Consider the following 14,448-nt stretch of genomic DNA (forward strand, 5'->3'; position numbering starts at 1 on the left):
TGCTTTTTTTTTTTTTTCCAACTGCTAGGACAGATTTATAATTTGTCGAGATTAATAGTTAAGTATTATGCATAGAAAGTTAAAAAAGATTAGCCAAAAATGATTTCCACAACATACATACATGGAATAATTCAAATAAATAGCATCTAGAAGCTGTGAAGCAGAATATATATTAACTAATCTCTGAATTTTTCAACAAAGACAAACACCAAAAAAACCCAAGTTTAAACACCAAAAAAGCTATTTGAATGAGAATTGTAGAATAAAAACCCTAGTACATACCGAAAGAAAAAAAAAAAGTAATTTAGATGAAAGTTTTGAAAATTGTAGAATAAACAGAAACCTTTTATGGCTCTTCACTCCTTAAGGTTAAATTTGAAACGAACACAAACAAGCACTAGGCGAGTTGGTAAGTTGTAGAGATGGTAAGTTGTAGAGAAGAAGAGTACGAACGATAGATAAAGCCAAACCTTTTTTTTTTTTCTTTCTCTTTTATAACATGCAAAGAAAAAAAGGGAAACCTAAATAGTTTTTTCAAATAATTAAAAAAAAAAAGTTAAAAAAATCGTCTTCAATTAAGGGTAATTTGAGATTTCTCATAATCTGAAAACCAGCAAAATTTTAAATTCACGATGGGGATGGGCCTTTTTCTTTAAAAAAAAAAATAAACAAAAAAACAAACAAACGAACAAACTCACTCATTCTCATAATTAAATTTTTGGTTATCTCACCTTTTGCCGTCTAAAGTTTCACTGATCCTAGCTTAGCGTGACCTCTGCTCCCATTAGCTTTGAGTGGGCATGATAGTGATAATTAGTTATGTAGGACTTGTTTTGGGTTGTGGCTCTTGCAAAATAGACAGGGTTGAGAGAGTGATGGGCAAAACTCTTTTTGAGTATCAACCTACTAAAGAAGATGTTAATTATCCCAAAAAAAAAAAACTAAAGGAGATATTCTTCCAAAACCAGCACTAGACAATTCAAAAAATATTCTCAAAACACAATGGCCAAAGATGTAAATAATGCAAAGAATGAAAGAAAAAATTTATAATTTTTTTAATTAATTACTAATGTTCTTTAACCCCTCCCATACACCAATATTGTAAATGTTATAACATGTCAAATATCCTAAATATTTCGGACTCAATTTAAAAAAAAAAAAAAAACTGTAATTTTCTTCCTTAATTAGTCTTAAAAAATAATCTCAAATAACAATGACCAAACATGTAATTAATGCAAAGAATGAGTGAAAGAATTTTTTATAATGAATGATTCACAATCAGCGAGGATCAGATTGAGTTAGAAACCTTGGGCAATAGACGGATTAGTATAATAATAATAATAATAATAACTATTAATTCCAGAAAATAAGACAATATTCAATGGAAAAATTCCCATACAGAGAGGTCAATATGATAGTTGCAGTGCAAATTGATTAATATTTTGCAAAAATAGGGGAAAACTTATAATTTTACAAAAAGTTTCAACATATTTCACCTTGAATTTTTGAGTGATCGTAGTAGCTAGGCGAATGAAATGTGGCAGTGACAAAGAAAATCAGATGTTCTTCGATAAAGAATATGTTTTCCCATTAGTTTCTTGATCTTTCATTTTTATTACTATTATTTTCTTTTTTCTCCAACATAAGAATGTGCATTGGCTATTTCATGAAATATTAGATTTGGGAATAATTGCCTCACTCCTAATGTTCCACTTAACCCCTATCTTGGGGATTTTTATCCCCCTCATCTTGCAGTTTGGACCCCATGATGTGGTTGTTCTGAAATCGAACAAGGCTGATTTAGACAATGTGTTGTTTACCTGTTAAAGATAACTCCTACTATGCGACAGAATACTGGCTGATTATGTTTTTGGTCTTGTTGATGTCTGTTATAAATTATCATTCTCTGCGCTGCTTGTTTGGCATGTGTATGAAACAGGATCATCAATTACTGTTGCTTCTGATGACATCCTGGAAGAGGGTTTTAATGAAGCACATATCCAATCAACCGTCAATCATGACAGCAACCAAAAGGAAACAGAGGAAGTCAACCATCCTAGCTAGCTGTTAAGGTTACATATGGCAATATATATTCTGGAAACACCTTTCACAGGACTGCATGTTTATAGCTCCCTTTATTATTTTATACCGTTGCTTTGTTTCTTTCCTTTTACAAAGATTGACCTTTTGGTATAAAGACTTGGTTGAACATCTTGTTAAGTCAAGAAAGAGTGAATAAGAATTTTCTTCACTTCATTGCTTTCTTTTCTCTTCATTACTTTCTTTTTCAAAATCATTATGGTATCAGAGCTTTCCTCCATTGTTTCTGAAATGAGCTGCCATGATGAACCAAAGCTTACAATCCAATCATTCCATCAATGTGCTAGCCTTATTTCTATCAAACTTAACCCCAATAATTTTTTATTGTGGAGATCACAGGTTTTGCCCTTGATTAGAAGTCTTGGAATAGCCCATCATCTCACACACGGGAAACCAGCAGCAGAAATCTTGGAAAAAGATGGCATGAACAAGGAAAATCCACAATATGAGATATGGATAAACAATGATGGATTACTTGTAACGTGGCTTCTTGGTACAATGACTCTGGAGACACTTACTATGATCAATGGAGAAGACACAGCAAAACAAATCTGGACAAGTCTAGAGGAGCAATTGCTCCCTAACACCATTGAAAAGGAAGCATTGTTAAGAGACTCTCTTTTTGCCTTGAAGAAAGGCTCTCTCTCTACTGATGAATATGTGCGGAAATTTAAAGGAATCTGTGATAGTCTTGCCGCCATCAACAAACCAATCTCAGAAACTGAAAAAGTCTTTCAATTTGCTCGTGGATTGGGTGTCAAATATCAAAATTTTCGAATTGCAATGCTCTCTAAACCACCATATCCCTCACTTAATCAGTTTGTTCTCTCCTTACAGAACCATGACCAAATATTTGCTGCACAAAATGAGGAAGAAAAGAAAGAGATTGATCATAACCAAGCCTTTTTTGGGCAAAGAGGTCGAGGAAGAAATAATAGAGGTGGTCGATTCAACTCAAGAGGACGAGGATTTCCTCCCGCTGGACAGTCTGAGAACTCCAATCCTCATCCACACAAAGGCACTCAAGGATATGGAAGCTCTAATAACAACTTGCAGAACCCACAAATCAACAGACAAGGCTTTCACAGAGGAAATTCAGGACAGGTACGATGTCAAATTTGTGGACTAAACAATCATACTGCACTAAAATGTTTTCATAGATTTGACTACGCCTACCAAGAAGAAAACATACCTGAAGCTCTTGCTGCCTTCACCATTCAAGATGGTAATGATCCAACCTTCTATGCCGACTCTGGAGCAACAACACATATGACCAATGATGTTGGTAAGCTAGTCTCTGCACATTCTTATCATGGTGATGATGCTGTTTATGTTGGTAATGGAACAAAACTGCCTATCTCACACACAGGAAATGCGCTCTTAAAAACATATGATGGTAATCTAAAATTAAAAGATGTGGTTGTTGTTCCTAAGCTAAAGAAAAATCTTTTATCAGTTAGTCGATTAACACATGATAATGCTTGCATTTTTGAATTTGATGCTAACGGCTTTGTGATAAAGGACCAAAACCAAAAGATTCTAGCGAGAGGGAGTAAACAAGGACAGCTATATGCCCTTGAAGAAGCACAAGTGGAGGCCCTTGCTGCTATCAAAACACATACAAACGCTCCATCAAATCTCTGGCACCAAAGATTGGGACATCCTCATTCAAAACTTTTACAAGTCCTTAAAAAAAATAATGTCATTGGCATCTCTAAATGGCTTAATAAAAATTTAGTTTGTACTAGTTGTCAATTAGGCAAAAGGTGCAAACTACCATTCTTTGATTCTAATAAAATTTGTCAATTTCCTTTAGAAAAAATTCACTATGATTTATGGGGGCCTGCTCCTATTTCTTCTATAAAGAATTTTCGTTATTATGTTATTTTTATTGATGATTGCACTCGGTACACTTGGCTATATCCTCTTAAGTATAAATCAGATTTTTATGAATGCTTTTTAAAATTTCAAAAATTGGTAGAAAACCAATTTGATAGAAAAATTAAAATTTTTCAAAGTGATGGTGGAGGGGAATTTACAAATTCTATTTTCACTAACCATCTTGCTAAATGGGGAATAGTTCATCAATTATCATGTCCAGGTACACCGGAGCAAAATGGGATCGCTGAAAGAAAGCATCGTCACATTGTAGAAACTGGCCTCACTATGATTTTCCATGCAAATTTACCTCTTAAATTTTGGGTTGATGCTTTTCTTACAGCAACCTTTTTAATTAATAGACTACCCTCTTCATCACTTCACATGAAGACTCCTTTTTTTAAATTATATAAAAAGCACCCAAACTATAATGGTTTAAAAGTCTTGGGCTGCAAGTGTTTTCCATACTTAAGATATCAAAACCAAAACAAGTTTTTAAAGAAAACCTTTCCATGTGTGTTCTTGGGATACAGTCCCAATCACAAAGGCTATAGGTGTATTGATCCCACCACTAATAGAGTTTACATCTCTCGCCATGTAGTTTTTGATGAAAATATTTTTCCTTATTCTACTAACTCTACTCCAAGTAATAATGTGCAGGAACTTATTGTCACTACCTTTCCTGATCAAGATGAATGGTACATCAAATCAAATACCTCCTTCTCTCCATCAAGTAGCTCAATTATATCTCACAAGGAGACCTCGTATAATGGTCCTATTGGTGCCTCACAACCAAAGTCCTTTACTTGCTGTCCTGAACAAATCAATCCTCCTGACATTCCCACTACTATAAATGATGATGGCATCACCACTTCATCTCAGGAGCAACCCCTTGAGTCAAGCCACGAAGATGCCACCATAGACAATGATAATCTTCAAGAAACAGCACCCCTTGAGTCAAGCCACGAAGATGCCACCATAGACAATGATCATCTTCAAGAAACAGCAGTTCATAACCAGCTACCGTGTACATCTAGATCCTCACGTAATCGGCGACCTCCTACTTATTTGAGTGACTATGTTTGCCAACATATTTCTCCCTCCAATACTGCTCTTGTCATGACACAAGACTACCCCACTCAAGAACCCAAAACCTTGAAAACAGCACTCAAATTTCCTCATTGGAAATCTGCAATGGAAGAAGAATTATTAACCCTTCATCAAAACCATACTTGGAGTCTTGTTCCACGTCCTCAACACATAAATATAGTTGGATCAAAATGGGTATACCGAATTAAATATAAAGAAGATGGTTCTATTGATCGCTACAAGGCACGTCTTGTAGCTAAAGGTTTTACTCAAGTTCCTGGCCTTGATTATGGAGAAACTTTTAGCCCCGTGATAAAGCCAACTACCATACGACTTATTCTTTCCTTTGCTGTAATTGGTCTATTAGATAACTAGATGTTAAGAATGCATTTCTTCATGGTTTTCTTAAAGAAAGAGTCTATATGGAGCAGCCACCAGGTTTTATCAATCGAAAATTTCCAAACCATGTTTGTTTATTACATAAGTCTCTTTATGGTTTAAAACAAGCACCTCGTGCTTGGTTTGATAGATTATCTCAATACTTACTTACTCTTGGTTTTTTGTGCAGCAAAGCCGATCCATCTTTATTTATTTATAAGGAACACAACAATATTATTTTACTTCTTGTTTATGTTGATGATGTACTTCTTACAGGAAGTAGTTCAAGACTTATCCAATGTCTCATTAACAAACTAAGCAGTGAGTTCGCACTAAAAGATCTTGGTCCTCTCCATTACTTTCTAGGAATTGAGGTCAAGTACTTTTCTAGTGGTATCTTTCTTTGCCAACAAGGATCTTCTCTCTCGAACACAAATGATGCACTCCTCTCCTCTGTCCACACCTCTAGCTGTCAAGCCGCCTGCATTAGCCGATGATCACACTCTAGTCAATGAAAAGGATTTTCGTAGTATTGTTGGAGCTCTCCAATACCTCACTTTCACTAGGCCGGATATTACTCACGCTGTCAACAAAGTATGCCAGCATCTTCACCAGCCAACTCTTGCTCACTTTCGTGCTGTCAAACGCATACTTCGCTACCTCAAAGGCACAATTACATATGGCCTTCGTAGTATCTCCCAAAGTGCTTTAACTCTCAATGGTTTTTGTGATGCTGACTGGGCTGGATGTTCTCTTACTCGACGAAGTACAACAGGGTTTTGCATTTATCTTGGCTCAAATTGTGTATCATGGTCTTCAAAAAAACAACCCACAGTTGCTCGCTCAAGTGCTGAAGCTGAATATCGTGCTCTTGCCTCAACTGCAGCTGAATTAACTTGGATTAGTTATTTGCTTCGTGATATTGGTGTCACCTTACTGCATCCCCCTCAACTATTTAGTGACAATATAAGTGCTCTCCACATGACAAAAAACCCTGTTTTCCATGCTCGAATGAAACATATCGAGATTGACTATCATTTTGTACGTGAAAAAGTTGTAATTGGTGCACTTGAAACTAAATTCATACCATCATTGCAGCAAGTTGCAGACGTGCTTACAAAACCACTGCCAAAACATTCTTTCCGAACCTTCAGATTCAAGCTGGGAGTTCACAATCTTTCCCTCGCCAGCTTGAGGAGGCCTAATGAAGCACATATCCAATCAACCGTCAATCATGACAGCAACCAAAAGGAAACAGAGGAAGTCAACCATTCTAGCTAGCTGTTAAGGTTACATATGGCAATATATATTCTGGAAACACCTTTCACGGGACTGCATGTTTATAGCTCCCTTTATTATTTTATACCGTTGCTTTGTTTCTTTCCTTTTACAAAGATTGACCTTTTGTATAAAGACTTGGTTGAACATCTTGTTAAGTCAAGAAAGAGTGAATAAGAATTTTCTTCACTTCATTGCTTTCTTTTCTCTTCATTACTTTCTTTTTCAAAATCATTAGGTTTAAATAGTCCCTTGCGGCTAGAAAAGGTCGCAAACAAGTTGTGATATCTCAATCTTTCCATTATTAACAGGTGTGAATTCCTAGATAAATAGTCATTTGTTATTGCATATTCAGGTGACATATAGTAGGGTTAAGGATGCTCCGATTCAATTGAGTAAAGATGTGCATAAGGGTCCTGCAGCTGATCTAATCCCTCTTTTATTTGGAGAAAGGCCACCAACGGTGACCAAGAAGGTTGTATCATTTAGTGTCCCTAACTCTCTCTTGGATCAACTCTCGGGTCAATTCTTCCAACAAAATATTTCAGGTTGGGTTTTCATTATTATATGTCTTATTTGTGACACTGAGACAGTGAGTGGTGATGGTTTTTTGAAGAGATTGATAGGGTATTTGGATGAGCATGGGGAATATCTAAGCGAAGTAACAGAGAATGATGGCATAGTTCCATAGAACTCTGGCTTATTATACTTTTGAGACCTGCGACAATGACATTTTTGCTTATTTTATTTATTTAAATAGAATATCTTTCATTCAGAAAGAAAGAATATGATTGTAAATATATTATTATTATTATTATTTCCGTTTCCCTTGCGAATCTTTTCTATTTGTAATTGGTTTTGGATTTTGCCCAATTATGGTTCCTATTCACAAGAAAAAACCAGGTTATTTATCTTTCAAATTTATGACCAGAATTCAAGGTTGTGGGAAGGCCCACTGTGACTGCTTATATATATATATATATATATAAGAAGAAAAAACCAACGCCCAAGAATAAACTCCAATTTCACATTTTCTGCAATTATAAGTATGGTTAAAGATAACCTCCACTCTCTCCCCCCTCTCTAAGTAGTCAAAAATAATCCAAACAATCCAAAACCGTTTAATTCCTTATTTTGAGAAGGCCCTTAATATTAAAAAATAATCTCAAAAAAGAATGGTTAAAAGAAACTTTTACAATGAATGATTCACAACCGGAGAATCAGATTCGGATTTGAGTTAGGAACCTTGGCAACAGAAAAATTATACTTGAGGATTAATATAATAATAATAACGCTAATTTCAAAAAATAAAATATCAATACGAAAATTCCAAACTGAGATATCCATGATAGCTGCGGTGCAAATAATAGTAAGACAGTTGCAATCCTAATATTTGGATATTTAATGCAGGGATAAGTGATAACTTTCAGAACTCTAGGTTTTGTATTCCGGCTCTAACCTGCACCTTTTCTTGCATTTCAAAGTTCGGTTCTAGTTGAATCAGCACATTACAAATAAACCTGACGCGCTTGTTTTCCATTTTTTGCATTTCAAAGGCCGCTTGTAGTTCCTTCAACCTAGTAAAAATTGCCCTAAGGCCATCATTTTCCTTTTTAAAAATTTCAGTGGCCGTTTGCAGTTCCTTCAGCTTACTACAGATTTCATTGAAGCGATTCAATCGTTCAACCAATGAATTCACACATATCTTACCCTTGTAAAACAAAAACCACAACAATCAAAATATGAAGTAAGAATATTATATAGTATAGAATAAAAAATAATAAAAACAGCACAATCAAAATATGAAGTAAAAATATTATATAGCATAGAATACAGCTTCTTCTTCTTTTTTTTACTTGTTTGGCTACATGGTCAACAAAAGCGTATTTATAGAACAAAAAAGAGCTTTTTTAAACCGATTTAGAGAAACCAAAATTCAAAACTCCTACAAGCTGCTAAACATAAAACTTTTAAAATGTTAAATTTCCTTTAATGAATATATTTCTTTCCAATAATATCCTCCAATTCTTTTATAAAGTTGCAAAGCTACCCTAAAATGTCAAAATTTTATTTTCATCCAAACATCTAATTCACTAACAATAGCTTCTGCTAGGGAAGCTAGGCTGTAACAAAATTGGGCCCACATGATCCCATAGAAATTTATACGAAAACCCCCAAGGATTCATTTTTCCATATTAGAATTTTAGTATTAAAAAATAAAATTTGTGCAGTAACATGTAAAACCAAATAGAGTAATCAATGTAAATCCCATTTTTATTGTCCAAATCATCATGTCTCCATCAAAGATAGTTCCTACAACAAAAATTATATATATATATATATATATATACACTCATCAACACAGCTGAATTCTGTTCTACAACTGATTGCAACTGTAGACGAAGCTCTTCATCGGAGACCTCCTCTGCCAAAAGATTCTTATTCAAGACAACAACAAAACCAAAAACACCACAAATTTAGGAAAAATTAAAAATAAAAATAAATTTCAAAACGCAGAATACAGAAAAATTACATATATGTAAGATCATACAAAGCCAATATCAGAGAGAAATAACATAAAACTAAATAAAACAGTAACAAGAACTCAAGTGTATGATATACACAGCGTTGTAGAAACCACAAAAAAGACAGGGCAAAGATTACAGAGATCCAAAAGGAAAGAGAACATACATTGCTAAACTCCAAGATCCCCACAAAACCATGATGATAGATTTAAGGATCATTTGAGAGACCAAAAAAAAAAAAAAAAAGCAGAGAGTCAGAAGCATATTGGTGAATAAAACAACTTCCAATAATTAAGAAAAATTACAAAATACAAAAGTTAAAAAGCCTCTTGGGTATTCAACACACAGTGCTCAAAGAAAAAAGCAAAGTAACCATGGGAATAAGATAGAGAAAGATGTCCATAACAAAAAACGAGATATTGCAAAACCCATGAAAAGTTTGGCATATGATTACAAAGATCAAAGTACGGAAAAGAACATACCCGAATTGTGGGGGAACTAATATGTTTGAAGTAGAACTAATCAATTGAAACCACTGGGTTATTTGAGAAACCAAAAAAAAAAAAAAATCATAAGCACAAAAGCGAGTACTATAACTTTACAAAAAGAATACAAAAACACTAATACATATGCATTTCTTGGGATGGCCAACATCAGAGAAAAAGAACACAGATAACCAAAATGCGAGATAAACAGCAATTCATGCCAAAATGCAGCTGTTCACAACGGGACTATCTATAGGCAGCTCGCCTTCTATTACCTTTTTTTGAATTAAGGGCACACAGGCCACTGCTTTCATCCTTGTTCTATATACAAGGGTGTTTAGAAGAGGTTTGACCTTGCAGCAAAAAATAAACAAATAAAAATAAATATTCAAATAAAAGTTCAATAAAATTAAAGAGTGAAAATTAAATATAAAGAGACATAAAAAAAAAAGACATTATTACTAACAAGAGCATCGAACTCCTTCGGCACTAGTATCGAAGCCTTTCGAGCTAATTTATTATCAGAAGCAATTGTATCCAAGTGGCTTTGGAATTCCTTCCTATAACCCTTACGAGACTCCACCCTATAAGACTTACAATCCTCCTCCACATAAGCCCTTATAAGCCTCCTCAAAAGCCTCCTCCAAAGGAGTCTTACAAGCCTCCCCACAAGGACTCTTACGAACCACCACCCAAGGACTCTTACGAGCCAACCCCCAAGAAGGGTTGTCCCAAGGACTCTTACGACCCTCCACCTCCATAAAAGCCTTTAATGTGTACGCCATAAGGAACTGCAGAACATATATTTATATATATATATATATATTACAAAAATAAAATAAAATAAAATAAAATAAATTATGTTGCAAACTCATTAATGTTTTGAGTGCCAACCTTTTCAGTATTTAATATCACCTATATTCTTTTTCTCCATATACAGATCATCCATTCACAGGATTAATTACCAGGCAGCACCATGGTTGTCGATAATATGCTTTTTCTTTTCTTTTCTTTTTTTCCTTTTTTTGTTTTCGACTGCTAGGACAGATTTATAATTTATGGAGATTAATAGTTAATTATTATGCAGGGAAAGTTAAAAAAATTTACCCAAATATGATTTCCACAACATACATACATGGAATAATTCAAGTTCAAATAAACATCTAGAAGCTATGAAGCAGAATATAAATTAACTAATCTTTGAATTTTTCAACAAAGACAAACGCCAAAAAAACCCAAGTTCAAACACCAAAAAAGCTATTTGAATGAAAATTGTAGAATAAAAGACCGGAAAAAAAAAAAAAGAAAACGAAGTAATTTAGACGAAAGTTTTGAAAATTGTAGAATAAACATAAACCTTTTATGGCTCTTCACTTCTTGAGGTTAAAGTTGAAACGAACACGAACAAGCGCTGGGCGAGTTGGGAAGTTGTAGAGAAGAAGAGTACGAACGATAGAGAAAGCCAAACCTTTTTTTTTTTTTTTCTATTTTATAACCTGCACAGAGAAAAAGGGAAACCTAAATAGTATTTTCAAACAATTAAAAAAAAAAAAAAAAAGAAGTTAAAAAAATAGTCTTCAATTAAGGGTAATTTGGAAATTTCTCATAATCTGAAAACCAGCAAAATTTTAAATTCTCTACGGGGATGGGCCTTTTTCTTTAAAAATAAATAAAAAAATAAAATAAAATAAAAAATCACTCATTCTCATAATTAAATTTTTGGTTATCTCACCTTTTGCTGTCTAAAGTTTCATTGATCCTAGCTTAGCGTGACCTCTGCTCCCATTAGCTTTGAGTGGGCATGATAGTGATAATTAGTCATGTAGGACTTGTTTTGGGCGGTGGCTCTTGCAAAACAGACAGGGTTGAGAGAGTGATGGGCAAAACTCTTTTTGAGTTTCAACCTACTCAGGAAGATGTTAATTATCCATACCAAAAAAAAAAAAAAAAAAAAAAGAAAGACTAAAGGAGATATTCTTCCAAAACCAGCACTAAACAATTCAAAGAATATTCTCAAAACACAATGGCCGAAAGAAATAAATTTTTAAATTAACTAAAAATGTTCTTTACCCCCTCCTATAAACCAATATTGTAAATGTTATAACATGTCAAACATCCTAAATATTTCGGACTCAATTTTTTTAAGAAAAAAAAAACAGTTAATTTTCTTCCTTAATTAGTATTAAAAAATAATCTCAACAACAATGACCAAACATGTAAATAATGCAAAGAATGATTGAAAAGAATTTTTTACAATGAATAATTCACAATCAGCGAGTATCAGACTGAGTTAGAAACATTGGGCAATTGAAGGATTAATATAATAATAATAAGTATTAATTCCAGAAAATAAAACAATATTCAATGGACAAATTCCCATATAAAGAGAGGTCAATATGATAGTTGCAGTGCAGATTGATTAATATTTCGCAAAAATAAGGGAAAACTTATAATTTTACAAAAAGTTTCAACATATTTCACGTTGGATTTTTGAGTGATCTTAGTAGCTAGGGAATGAAATGTGGCAGTGACAAATATATATATATAAATAAAATTATTATAAAAACGTAAGTGCAAACTTATATATGCATATAGATATTTGGTAAATATGTGCAAACTTATATATAGTAGGCTGCTAAGGTACTGCTTCATCCATGTTGCACATTATCTTAATGATAACATAAAATATTTTTCCATGATACTGATAGACAACATATAAGTTCGTCAATTTCTTTTGTTTTGTTAAGTTTACACACCTCAACTCCCAACATTGACCAACTACAGAAGGAATTTAGCATGGAATAATCATAGATATATATAGATATAGGAGTTTCTGAACATTTTTTGTGAGTTATGGGAGAGAAACAGAAAAGGATATTGATTTACTGCAACAATTAAAGGTAACCAGTTGATAAGGAAAGGTATGTATAAAGTCCCACGAAATATTTCTCCATATTTGATTGTAATAGATTGTAGCTGATACTGGTTGGTGGATTTGTTTGAATTCTGTAGAATATATATATATAAGTAGGACAACTTCTTCAAGTAACTTGGTTTGTTATTAAAAACAATTAAATACACATTTAATATTCGACAGTAGTAGTCCTAAAATTTGGAAATATATAATAAACAACCTACATTTATATAGGAGGCCTCTGTGATATCAACAACTACTACAGCTTTTTTAATCGGTAAAGAAGGGTGTCACAGTCAAATCCAGTGGAAATCCAGGTTTACTGATCCAGCCTTTGACTCCAGTTTCTTTCTTTCTTTCTTTCTTTTTGGCTTTCAGTGGGGCCTTCTAATATTCCCTCAGTCTATTAAAGACATCATCAAAGCGACACAATAGCTGGGCGTTCCACTTCTCTCTCTCCATTACCAGCGAGGAGCCAGAGAGGGTTTTCAGCGGCGATAAGTTGTAGTGAAAGAGCACGAACGAGAGAGAAAGGGCAACGTTTTTCTTATTGCATGCAGAGAGAATTAAGGGATACCTAAACTAAATAGTTTTTTATAATATATATATATTGTTTTTCAATTAAGGGTAATTTGGAAATTTTTATAATCCTGAAATCTGCAACACTGTAAATTTTGGGCTTTAATTTTTAATTGGGTTTTCTTGGGCCTCATGTCTATGTCAGGCCCAAATGAAAAAAAAAAAAATTACTCATCTTGCTTATCTCACCTTTTATTTTCGAGACAGAGGGCAGAGTTTCTTTTGACAGTGTGATCATAATCCCATTGGCTTTCTTTATTAAACCAAATATATATATATAGAGTTAATTTTAAATAAAATATATTTTATTTTATTAAATTAAGATTCATGTTATTGGATTCTATCTATAGATTAGATCTTATTTTTTAAATAAGAATCTAATAATTTTTAATCTTGTTTGAACTTATATATATATATATATATATATTTAATTTTATCATTTATTTTCATCTAATTTGGACTTTTCATAAGTTGAGGATTTGTAATTTAAGGATTTTAATTTAGAAATTTGATTTGGAGTTTCGAATTTAGGATTTCTATTTTGTGGTTTTTAATTTTTAAGTTATAAATTTAAGACTTGTATAATTTGGTGCTAATTTTAGGCGTTTCAATATTGAATGGTAAGTTAAGGTTTAATACTTTAAAAAAAAAAAATTTGGGGCTTTTAATTTGTGTTTAGTATTAATTAGGCGATTTAAATTAAGGTTTTATGGCTTGTAAGTTAAATATTATTATTTTGAATTTTTACTTTGGGAATCATAATTAAGTACTTTTGGTTGAATTTTATTTTTGTGAATAAGTGCTTTTAATTGTTGTGGTTAGGGATTTTTTTTTTCTTTTTTTTTTTGTTATTCTTGTGGTTAGGGATTGTACGCATTTTCATCCTAACAAAATTCATATACAAATTGCATACCCCAATAAAAATAAAAATAAAGTCATCTAAGAGTATTTATATCAAAGCCTTTTTGGTGTTTTTTTGGAAAGTCAATCGGGAACCCAGAAGTATGAAAGAGTTTCCATAAAACTCTCGAGTTTAGGGGAGAAAAAAAAAAAAAAAACCAATTAATGTCTGAATATGAAAGAGCTTTCAACAAAATAAAGCGGAAGAGAAAAGATAAAACCAGTAATTTACTTCTTCTTTTTTTTTTTTTTTAAAGATTTTTGGTCTTAAAAAAATTTTAATACATTGTTAAGGTTAAATTTGTAAATTTCCTTTTGGTTT

General features: G+C 33.0%; 1 long non-coding RNA gene across 1 annotated transcript; it reads right to left on the reverse strand.

Moving 5' to 3' along the window:
* Positions 1 to 7,978: 7,978 nt before the first annotated feature.
* On the reverse strand, positions 7,979 to 11,239 carry LOC125419651 (uncharacterized). Its single transcript, XR_009634942.1, has 4 exons — positions 11,091 to 11,239; positions 10,200 to 10,524; positions 10,009 to 10,086; positions 7,979 to 9,783 (listed from the first exon to the last, which is right to left on the reverse strand). It is a non-coding gene; the product is annotated as an uncharacterized LOC125419651 (long non-coding RNA).
* Between the last annotated feature and the right edge of the window lie 3,209 nt (positions 11,240 to 14,448).

Source organism: Ziziphus jujuba, chromosome 11 (genome assembly GCF_031755915.1).
Source record: "Ziziphus jujuba cultivar Dongzao chromosome 11, ASM3175591v1".
In the NCBI taxonomy this organism is placed as follows: domain Eukaryota; kingdom Viridiplantae; phylum Streptophyta; class Magnoliopsida; order Rosales; family Rhamnaceae; genus Ziziphus; species Ziziphus jujuba.